The sequence below is a fragment of the Engraulis encrasicolus genome, chromosome 22 (genome assembly GCF_034702125.1).
Source record: "Engraulis encrasicolus isolate BLACKSEA-1 chromosome 22, IST_EnEncr_1.0, whole genome shotgun sequence".
Classification (NCBI taxonomy): Eukaryota; Metazoa; Chordata; class Actinopteri; order Clupeiformes; family Engraulidae; genus Engraulis; species Engraulis encrasicolus.
This window is the reverse complement of record NC_085878.1, coordinates 42,027,237-42,037,544: the sequence shown is the minus strand read 5'-3', so window position 1 is coordinate 42,037,544 and position 10,308 is coordinate 42,027,237.

The window sequence follows — 10,308 nt, the reverse complement described above, 5'->3', positions numbered from 1 at the left end:
ACTGAAGTGTTGCTCATTGGGCCTAAGAAAAAACGTGCAAAACTCCACTCAAGCCTAGGTGACCTAAGCATGCACATTAAAGATAAGGTTACTAGCCTAGGTGTGGTCATAGACTCGGATTTGAGCTTTGAGCCTCACATCAACAAGATAACAAATCTGCTTTTTTCCATCTTAGAAATGTCAACAAAGTGCGCGGCTTGGCCCCCCGACGAGACGCTGAGAAACTTAGTCATGCCTTTGTCACCAGTAGGATAGACTACTGCAATGCTCTCTTCTCTGGTCTCCCAAAAAAATTAATTGACAAATTGCAACTCATTCAAAATTCTGCGGCAAGAATCCTAACAAGAACCAGAATGAGAGAGCACATCTCTCCTGTCTTGGCAGACCTGCACTGGTTACCTGTCTCATACAGAATCGACTTTAAGATTCTGCTCACAGTATTTAAAGCATTAAATGGACTTGCCCCTAGTTATATCTCAGACATGCTCTCTTTTTATGCCCCTGCTCGAGCTCTCAGGTCCACCGATGCCAAGCTGCTAAGGACCCCCACCCCCCCGCAGAAGAAGATCGGCGACGCCGCGTTTGCCTGCTATGCGCCCAAGAGATGGAACGCCCTCCCCATCGAGATCCGATCAGGCACCTCCGTCGACTCCTTCAAGAAGCAGCTGAAGACCCACCTCTTCATCCTTGCCAACTCCTAGCTGCCAAGGCGTCATAGTGTCCCAGCTGCCGCAGCGCCCTTACTACTCGCAACCAGCCCTGGCAGGGGGCTCCCCTAGGTGGCCGCTGGTCTCCGCCTGAGGTTTCTTCCTGACTATAGGGGGTCTTTTTTCTCAGACCTCACTGAGCTTTTTTTTCCCCCTTACAAACTATGAATCAAGCGAAAGGGAGTTTTTCCTCACCCCTGATGCCACCAGGGGCCGCACCTGAGCGCCCAATCTCTGTGTGACTATCTATGACTTATGATAGGCCCAGCCACTATGGACCTTACACATCTAAGAATCCTGGTCCTAACCTACGTTGACCTTATGACTCTACATTCTCTGTCTATCTCTTCTTCCTCTGCCTTCCTGCTTTTTCTGCCTCTCCTCTATACCTCTCCTTTTAAATCTATCTCTAACAATGTTTTTTTTCCCATTTGTTAAGCACTTTGAGTTACATGCCTTGTATGACACAGTGCTATACAAATACAATTATTATTATTATTATTATTATTATTATTATTATTATTATGCATAAGCAAAGAGGGCAGCCTCCCATGTACAAGATAAGAGTGTCAGTGAGTTATCAAAGAAATGATTGGAAGAAATTCCTGTCTTGTTTGAGAAGCAGACTTCAAGAATGATCTTTGTGCATGTGTTCTTTGTTCTTCCAGTGTGTCTCTGATATGAAAATGTGCCTTTGTACTTCTGATGTAGTTGGACATATACTAGCCAAGAAAAGAGTGCAACCCGTGAAATCCAGCAGTAGGGGCGGGAGTAAACAACTGCAACTTCAAAAGAAAGAAGTTTACCGCTCACTTGTTTGACTTTTTGCTCGTTTTGCGAACTGAATTCTCTCTGAATAAACGAACAAAGAGTCAAACAAGTGCATGTGCAGTAAACTTCTTCCTTCTGGGTTATTGAACACTCCTGCGTTTACCAGCACCTCGAAGCTGTGCATGGATCTTTGAACTGTTAAACTACTGCAACTACCATGACCATGTGTTCCATCCTCTGAATACATTTTTCTTTTTACCAATTTTCACTTGCTCTATCTCTCTGTGTCCCCATCTGCCGATCGTCCATCTTCCAGTTTGTTAGAAAATAACACAAAAAAGTATTGGCATTGTACAGTTTGAATAGTATGTCATTGTCACTGCCCCATTTTTTTGTAATGGAAAGTCCAATTCATGACACAATAACTACAACAGGGGGTGATGGCGGTAGTGGGACTGTGTGTGTGTGTGTGTGTGTGTGGGGGGGGGGGGTGTTATTGAACTGCTTGTTCAGAGTCTGCTTGCTAGAGTGCTTGCTAGATTTGGCTCTGATAATGGAAACATATGACCTCTGACAACAATGGGAAACAGCTGAATTTGGCCCAGACAGTCTGGCTTTCAGGCTTTTGTCCAGACCCGGGATAAATGTTCTGTTTCTAGAGCACTTGTCCTCCTTTTGTACTTCTACAGTACACTAGCTCACAATGGCCAAAAGCAGCAGTGAATGCAGCACAGTCTGCCTCCCTACGGGATCTGCTGGGTCATTCCAAACCAATTTAACCCAAGTCCTCACACATATGACTCAGAAACTCAGACAGAAACAGAACTCTGAAAACACTACCATGGCCAAGTTAAAGCCAGTGGAAAGCATGGTCTGAGCAATGTCCCCAGATATTTTTGAGATGCAAGTGTGTGGGATTTGGTTGAATCGGTGTTGAATGACCCCTCAGTACAAATCTTGCATGTCAGAAAGATATCTAATTTTACTGTCTGAGCTGCAGATTCTAAACGATCATTAACATGCATGGCCCTCATTTTGGCCACCATTACCTTCTCACTGGTTCGCAGAATGATCACGTGAATTAATAGTCAAAGCCCAGAGCAGCAAGTGGAGACTCTAGAGAGGACAGTTAAAGACTGCCGTTATCTGGCACTCTTCTAATTTTATGCTGTGACTGATTTGTGTGGGCAGATGAGTTTTTAATGTCTCTGGTGCTCCCACTCAAATTCACATTCACGTCCTCTCTTAGCTGATCAGTGCTTTGTAACAGGAACTTCTCTGGGCTGCGTTTCCCAAAAACTCTTAATTAAGTAGTACCTAAGCCTAAGTAGTACTTAACCCTATCGCACCGGACGCATCATATTTGATTCATCAAATTCAAAGCCCTCTCCCCGCTGACTCAAAAAAAATAGATCTCCAAAACATCCTGCATGTCATTTCCAAACGTCCTGCAGTACACAGAAACCGCCACAAGAGAGCAGCGGTCAACAACAAGTTGACCACAGCTCGGCGAAAAATAGAAAAATGGGGTAGAAGCGGTTTCCCTGACCGACGCTGAGATATCGTCAAATTGCAAAGGGGTTGTGTACAAATTTCCGAAATATAACTCTGCATCCTTTAATTTGAACACTTGCTTTGTGCAATTAATCAAGGAAGAGTTTATATTTTTACACCGTGTTGCAGAGAGATCGTGCTAAAACTGATGAAACAAATAAGCACCATCCGGCGGTGGCAGGAAGTCAGCCATCAACGCATTTTGCCATAGGGAAACTTACAAAGCATACCACGACGATCATTTAACAAAACACACAAGTTGTTTTACTTCAAGACAAAGATATTGCCTTAAGAAACAGGTTTTACTTGCAATTTTGATAATGTAATGCAAAATGTTGAAATTATGATCTCGTAAAAAATGCATTGAAGTGAATGGAGAAATGGTCCAGTTGTAGCCTAGTAATGGACCCATATATTCAAATTCCACATCAAAAATGAATAATGATCTATATTACACTCATAAATAGGTTGTTAAGCATTCGATCAGCTATGTTTTTACATAGATTTAAAAAAATTACCCAACCAGGCTGTGGGAAATGTAAAATATGGTCCTGCTAAAACAAGGATAGGCTTTAAAAAATGGCAGGATCTCACTAAATATTTAAAGATAATCCTAAAATTAAATTGTCTTACAACTTTTTTAAATAAAAAAAAGTTGTAAATGCATTAAAAGTCATTTTTCAATGGTCATGAAATTGGAATTTTCATTTCTTTAAAGCCTGATGCATCATATATGATGCATTAGATATCTCAGTGACCTTAACACAATTTTGGATTTTTTTTTTTTCATTTCTTATAAGGGACCAATATTGAAGCAAATTCCAAAAAAAATGAATTTTCTCTCATTGCTTTCATGGTTCAGGTCTCACAGGGTTAATCATGAGCGGCCGCCTATATATCAGAAATAGGTCTCACATCATCTCTAAAATTTTATACATGCATTATTTTACCTCACACATGCACTGGTGCAACCATTGTATTTGCATGTGCGTGAAAAAAATATTGTATGTAGACCTACATATATGATGTGATATATTGCCTAGGCGGCCCCTCATTACATTATATTACATTATATTTCACTTAGCTGACGCTTTCATTTATTCAAAGCGACTTACAACCATTTTTTTTTTTAAGGGTATTGGTTACAGTCCCTGGAGCAATGTGGGGTTAGGTGCCTTGCTCAAGGGCACTTCAGCCATGGATGGAGATGTAGGGAGAGGTCAGGGGGGATTCAAACCGACAACCCCTAGATTGAAAGACCAACTCTCTAACCACTAGGCCACGGCTGCCCTGCCCATACTTACTGTAAGTACTACTTAGGCTACGTACTACTTAAGGGTTTTTGGGAAACGCAGTTAAGGGTCTCTGGGCTAAGGGACTAATGTTTGCAAATCCTCCACACCCGCCTCACCTGGAAGATAGCCTACTGCAGCAACAGACTTGCATTAAAGCAAATAAGATGTGGCCTACCCAAACATCACCATTTTGATTTTGTTTCAGCCTCAGCCATTATAGAACAATCTTACACTCTTGAACTTGATTCCACAAATTCCATTATTCACAAGAGCTGCACTTTTGGGTGTTTTACTTCCCAAGTTTTGCATTTACATTAGCTTGGCTAATTCCATTTACTGAGGAAATCAATCCCTCAAACCCCTCCATTTGTCGGGAAGAACAAACAAAGCGGTCCTCTGATATTTATATAGAGCAAAAGTAACTGACTCAACAACATAAAAGACCAAGATGAAACAGGCTTCTCGTAAGAAGTTTACAAAGCCAGCGTGGCTTCCTCCATGAACTCTGTTTGTACCTAGTATCAACAAAGTTTCTTCACTGACTTAAACAGCTTGTTTGCAAGAACTGGGTAAATGACTCCCTAAGAGCCAGTCAGCCAGCTTTCCCTCTCTTTTTTGAAGATGAGGTCACGCAGAGCTGTGACAGTGTTCAGAATGCACTGTGTCCTCAGATTACCTTTTCAGGTGTTGTGTGTTCAGAATGCTCTGCCGTCCCTTTGACCTCACATGACCTTTTCAGGTGTTGTGTGTTCAGAATGCAGTAACCACCAACTAAACAGTAACCATGCAAATGTGAACAGTGTGCGGGAGCTTTCTTTGCTTTAACGTTGGTGACCCAGGGGTTCCACTCCTACGCACCTGACCAAGGAGTAGGGGTGTAAATCACAGCCTTCATGACGATACGATACGGTATCGAGTTCTTAAAGCAGGGATTCGATTATTTTCGATACTTAAGAATTACCCATGATACGATGCGATTCGATTCAATTATTTTCCCACTACTATTAAATAGCTAGGGCATTGTACAGGGGCCAGCGATTCGATTCTTTTCGATACTTAAGAATGCCCCACGATACGATATGATTTGATGAAATCGCCGGCCGATACTTCGATGCATCGATACATTTCGTACATTTTATTTACACCCCTAGCAAGGAGGTGTGCAAGAATTCTTCTTGTTCAGAATGCTCTGCCGTCCTTGTGTCCTCAGATGACCTTTTCAGGTGCTTCACTTCTCTTGGCAGGGGCAGTCTTAGAGTTACCTGACCATACCCGCCATCTGGTATTTGAAATACTCTAACCAGACGAAACACCAATGACTCTCTTGCTACTCGGATGGCAGTGTGAGGAAAGGGAATGCCCCCACGTATAGTTGCTGAACGCAGTCAGATGATATAAATCAGGTTAGTCAATTGCCCATGGTGCCACCCGGGAGGGAGTGGCCAAATTCCGCTCACAATGACATCGCAAAAATCGTGAATTAGCGCAATTGGCATGTGATTTCCGTGTCTTCAATGTTTGATGACATGTTATTAGCAGTTTTTATTAGCGTGTTGCCAGCATTTTGTCGTCTGGGCTGTGTTTTTTTAATCAGGTGAGGGGTGCACTGGAGGGGCTGTTTCCTGGGGCACAGTCCATAGTCCATATTGTCCATAGTCTCATTGTACTATCGTCCAGAGATGTGGATTTGTGATTTGTCGCTTGGACTTGAGTTATTGTATCAAATGTATCTTAACCGGCAACTTCACTCTGACTTGATTGGAAGGACTTGAGACTTCCTTGTGACTTGCAAATTAGTGACTTGGTCCCATCTCTGCTATCATCCCCATGACCTTACATCAGTGTTTCCCAACCTTTTTTGTCCTGTGTACCCCCTGAGCCATGTTGTCATATGAAGAGTACGCCCTCACGCATGCTCTTTATCTATTCTGCTATCTCAAAGTGCCTATACTCCATGTATTTGTTATTATTACATTTCTCCACGTACCCCCTGAGGTGTGCTTGCGTACCTCTAGTGGTACTCGTACCCCTGGTTGGGAAACACTGCCTTACATGACCTTTTCAGGTTCTCCATTTTCCTCGCCTGGTTGTACCAGTCCCACATACTAATTTCACACACAGGATCTGGAACTGTTGGATTGAACACACATTACAGGGTGAACCCATATGAGTTTCTAAATATTTGGATCTGTAATGTTTGGTCATGACATGTGATCTGCCTGTATGTAATGCACCATCGTTCACCCTATCTTACCATTACCCTGTGTTGGAAAGCAATTTTGCAATCTCACTGCAGAATATCAGACGCTGATGTAATGTGTAGTATAGAAATGACAAAAGAGCAGAAGTTGACCAGACAACCATTACCCCAAAAGAGAGTTGAAGGTGATTGGCTGTCAGAGTGAGGGCCTCCTTTGTTCCAAGTCAGCTCTGCCAAATATACAGCAAGAGCAGTGGTGTAGTCTATGGACGTAGGACGCAAGTATACGCAGTATACCCACCTCAAAATTTCAGGGATTTCAATATACCCACCTAAAAAACATTGATCCATTATTTAGCATAGCACAGAATACTCACCTCAAAAAATGCTCAAATATACAGTATACCAGACACAAACAACTACACCACTGAGTAAGAGCTTAACGTTAATGAGTGAAAGGTGTGTGTGTGTGCGTGTGCGTGTGCGTGTGCGTGTTTGTCTGTCTGTCTGTCTGTCTGTCTGTCTGTCTGTAACTGCAGACATGCAGTCATTCATCTTTTACTGGAGGGTAAATCAGTATGCAATGCAATATGTGCTTGTGTGTACGTACAGTATGTATGTGTGTGTGTGTGTGTGTGCATGCGTGTATGTGTATTATGTGAAAGCAAGTCTTTGGGTTTTCGTTGAAACGTGAATTACCTCCCACATCTTGCCGCTCTGAGTGTGTGTGCTTATGTGTGTGCATGTTTGTGCATGTGTGTGCGTGTGGGCATGGCCGTAGCCAGCCATGTGAAGTAGGCGAGGTCCATGATGCGAAATTTTATTATCAATTTAAAATATAAATTAAAAATGAATTCATAAAATAAATAAATATAGGCTACACAGGCCTATATATAGGGCCCTCCTCTATGAATGTATAGGCCTAATGTGATATAGTAAATATGTAGACATGTATAATAATAAATATGTTGTAGTTTTCAGCCAACTCAGCCTATTCCCTTTGAATGGCTATGCTTTGGTATCATGCCTCTTTTATTATAAACAGCATCCTCCCAGTCAGTAAAGCCCTTTGTAAGGAAACTAAAGCTTGACCCTGAAGTTGCACAATAAGCTACATCCTCAGATGGCAAGTTGCTCAGCCATTCATATTTTTCTCCCAATGAAATTACACTTCAGCTATTTTCCTCCAAAGATACAGGGATAGCTATCTCTGTAGTGCAAACCACCTATTTTGGAGTAAACTTTCGCATCAAACGTTTTGTTTTTATTTAGTTGTTATAGTTCTTCACAAGCGCAGAAGACAAAAGTCTATCAACGAGAAAGAAAAGTAGCCTATCCTCCGCGCTCCTGAGCCATCTGATGCGTCACGGCTATGCAGACACAGTAGTCACGGGAGCCTCTTCAGGTGTGGATATTTTATTGCGATTGACTCTGACGAAGACGTGGCAACGTCGATAGTCTTGGCACTTGTCCAAATTAACAGGAAAATATCCACACCTGAAGATGTTCCGGTGACCTCCTCTGTCAGTGTTTATCACATGCTTTCCAATTTACAATCAATTACCTTTCACGGATATCCTGCTTTTACCTTTATGCAGCAGCTGATGCAGCAGCCGGCCTTCTTAAAATAATGACTCAAATGGCTTTTTAAGACACCATAGCCTACTTGTTACGCATGAGCTTTATGTAGGCTATACAACGGTTGGCTTTCTGTTAGCGGAGATCTCACCAAGCGCGGGCTTTCTGATAGCGGAGATCTCACTAAGCGCGTGCTTAATGGGCGCGTTCGTGACGGCACATTACTGCGCAGGCTGCACACGCACACTTTGCCATTTCAATGCATTTTTCCAACCAGAAAGCATGGTAATTTTGCTTTGCGCAATGCTCTGTCACGAACGCGACCAAACACTTGCGATGTCGGCTGAGTTGCGTTCTCTCCCACGAGTCGCACCACTTGCGATATTAATCAATCTTGTTTACTCTCAAAAACAGGACACAAAGGCAAAACTAGAACACATAGCACATGGATGTTAACCACAGTTTGCAAAGGACGCTTCACAAAGGTTTATAGATGTTTTTTGTGTGTTTCAGTTGGTCATATTTGCCGTTAAAATAATAATAATAATAAAAAACCTCTCACGATAGGCGAGGTCCGGACCTCGCTAGCCTCAAATGTAACTACGGCCATGCGTGTGGGGTATCAACACAGTACAGCTTTTACCTTAGGCTACCTCACATCTGACCCTGTGTGTGTGTGTGTGTGTGTGTGTGTGTGTGTGTGTGTGTGTGTGTGATAGATAGATAGAGACAGAGAGAGAGAGAGAGAGAGAGAGAGATAGAAAGAGAGAGAGAGAGAGAGAGAGAGAGAGAGAGAGAGAGAGAGAGAGAGAACTCATCTGTCCTGTACCTCAGGTCTCCTCTCCAATCCGGCCTGCTGTCAAGTCTGCCTGCAGGGCATGACTGGCCTGGCAGTGGCACTCAACACCATGGCCGTAACTACCATTGAGGACACAGAGGTCATGTCCTCTGTATTTTTTTTCAGTAATGTAAAATATATATATTGATGAAAACCGATATATGATCAACAATGATACATTCAGTCTGTATACACCACCCCCATTTATCCTCAAGGCTGTGATTGATGAAAACAAACTTAAGACTTAGACTGAAGTGTTTGAAGCATTGTAAATGTATAGTATGCAGTACAGCATGCAGTATTTGACCTCGGTATTTGAAAATGTCAGGTTACGGCCCTGCTCAACACATTGTCTACCCTTGGTCTGGCCATGACCTCACATACTATGTAGGAATAGAAGACCTCAGAGGAGGGATACCTGGTTGTATATCGAATGTCTCTTTGCTGTACTGGACTAGCCAGGCCATACCCTTCTAGTGACGCAACACCTCCAGCGTTGCTTCTAGTCAGGTCAAGAGCAATGCAATTATTTTCTGAGCTCCCAAAAAATCAGGAACTCCTCCCACTTTGTCAGGAAGCAAACAGCCATTGGCAAACTAAGGGAGGCGGGTCAACCATGCCGTTTTGGAAGTGGTAATTGGTATGCTCTTGGTCAGACCAAGTTTCGAAGAGATTTGAAAGTCGATGATAATCAGGCTAGTACTGGACAGCTACAGGTAAAAGAACAACGAATCAGAATACTGGCTCTGCTCGTATAGTCTTCCTCTTTTCATTAATGCTCATTTTTTCTGGAAGGTAACAACCCAGAGAGGGCAGATTGGCCAGACTGAGACTGGCAAAATTCTATGCATCGTTAAAGGAGCACTCCTGCCAATTTCAATATGCTGTTGTATTGGTCACGCTACCCGGTGATGCTGAATTTTTTGGCTCAGCCCTTTCCGAGATATGAGCTATTCTAGCTTTTGTTTACTTTAAAAAAATATTTAACATAGGCCTACCCCAAATATTTTCCCAAAAGGTATCGCTGTTTGCTAGTTATCTGCGGATGTTGCATAACCTTGGATGTTTTTTTGAAATGTAAACAAACACCTGCCCCCATTACAATGACCAGGATCTCGGAAAAGGCTGAAGAAAAAGAAGAAAAAGATCTCAGGTACTGACAAGTCCATGGTAGTGTGAGCATTACAACTGCATGTTGAAATTGTCTGAAGTTACCCTTTAAAGGCGGATATTGTATGCACAAGGTTAGTGCACCATAAAGTGCAGTTTGCTTTCTGCAGTTATTCAGAGCTGCCATCATATCATAGTGCAGTGTTTCTCAACCTTTTTTAAGGCGAGGCACCCTTTCAATTCATGAAAAATTTC